We start from the raw sequence: 2,118 nt of genomic DNA on the forward strand, positions 1-2,118 counted from the left end.
CAAAACACAGGCGAAGGAGACGCAAAAAAACAAGCGATTGTATGTAAGCAGATGCATATGTAAAATAACGTGATCATCATTAAACATCATATCAATCCAAACCGCCGAATGTTACTGAATGAAATGTGGACCCAGGACGAGCTAAAGGACTGTACAAGCATTAGGGGTGTTGATGGACTCTGTCTACTCCATCTGTGTTTGATTATTGCTCTGAATCTGATCTGGATGTAGTCTTTGATACAAATGTGATTTTCTCAGCTGTACAGGGTTCCCGCAGGGTCTTAAAAGTCTAAAATTCAAAATAAATTTAAGGCCTTAAAACATCTTAAAAACGGCAGATTTTCATCCAAGGTCTTAAATTTCGTTTAGTTTGGTCTAAAAAAAAAAAGGTTTTATCCTCGTTCATTTCCAGAAACACTGGCCACAGAAAGTTATTACACAGTTGCAAAAAAGTATTGAGTTGTAGACTAAAGTGGAGCTCTAGAGTCTTTGTAAACCAGCAGAAGCTGCCCTCAGAGCGTCCGTCCGCATTGCCGTTGGTACGTACGAAATACGTCTACGTTAAATAACGCTGTATTTTGTTGGACCGAATGAGGCAGACAATACATTGTTTTCTATTATTCTCTACAGTGATGAAGTCTGCACTCAATCAGCATTGCATACTTTATTATTATGAGAATAGTGAAGGCTTGAAGAACTCAAACACACCATATCTTGATGCAGTCGTGTTTATTGTCTTCGCTTCATCAGTCAAAGCGTTTCTATCTTCTGTTTATTCAGCGCTAGCTTCACATTAGGGCTAACGATTACTTCTCTGAGGCATATGTGGCGTTTCTGCTCGAGGGCGCCCTCTGGCTTCAGTATCAATCAAACTTTTGGGTAACAAATAGAGGTCTTCACAGGTCCAAAAATTCATACCCGAACCCGAAGAGACCCGTAATGTGCCTAACGGAACCGACCCGGACCCGTCTATTATTTCAAAAGCTGGACCCGGACCCGTGCAGATCCGAGAAATGAGTCATTCCACGAAACCGGTACGATTTGGACTTACACATTTTGAAATTTTTTACCAAAATGTATTACTTTTCTGAACACCCCACAATATAATGACATGTTTAACTTGCAGAAAAATATATTTTCCCATCTCAGGCATCAAATCCCTATTATTATTGGTTACTTTTTCAAGATATGGGCGCTATTAATCCTCAACCCCGTTATGGACACTATGGGAGCTCTCTGAATGCAATTATAAAATGTATTTGTAATGAAATCAACATTTTCCTATTAATCAAATGTCCCTCACACTAATTCAGTAATTGAAAATATAAAAGTTGCATAAAATGTCATACTTTTGCTATACTAAAGCCTGAAATGGGCCCTTTTTGTGACAGGAGCCTCATCATTTTTTATCAAAGATGCATCTTAACTTCAGAATTTTAACTAAAATCAGTATTGTTATGATTACTCTGAACATTTCCGATTGAGTTCAACAAAAATGTATTTACTTTTTTATACACTTAAAGAAAAAAAGAAAGAAAATGTAGGTGTGACGGGGTTGAGACTGGGGTAACGGGGTTGAATATGGTAACGGAGTTGAAGAGACAAATACAGTTTGACATATAAATAGTTACTCATTCAAATTCAATTAGATATTTTCTTCAAACACTATTTCATTATGTAACCAAGAAAGATAACACAACAGATATAAACTGCAATTGAACTGAGTTTTATTAACCCAACTGCAGGAAAACAATAAATGTACACAATAACATAGAATAAAATCACAATGTATGATTTTTTAACTATTTATTTGGATGATACAGCTGCAAAGAAAATCAATGTTAATATTTGGTACAGTAACCTTTGTTTGCGATTCCAGAGGTCAAAGGTCTCCTGTAGTTGTTCAGCAGGTTTGCACTGCAGGAGGGATTTTAGCCCACTCCTCCACACAGATCTTCTCTAGATCAGTCAGGTTTCTGGCCTGTCGCTGAGAAACACGGAGTTTGAGCTCCTCCAAAGATTCTCTATTGGGTTTAGGTCTGGAGACTGGCTAGGCCACGCCAGAACCTTGATATGCTTCTTACAGAGCCACTCCTTGGTTATCCTGGCTGTGTGCTA

The sequence above is a fragment of the Gobio gobio genome (genome assembly GCF_949357685.1).
Source record: "Gobio gobio genome assembly, chromosome: 5".
Lineage (NCBI taxonomy): Eukaryota > Metazoa > Chordata > Actinopteri > Cypriniformes > Gobionidae > Gobio > Gobio gobio.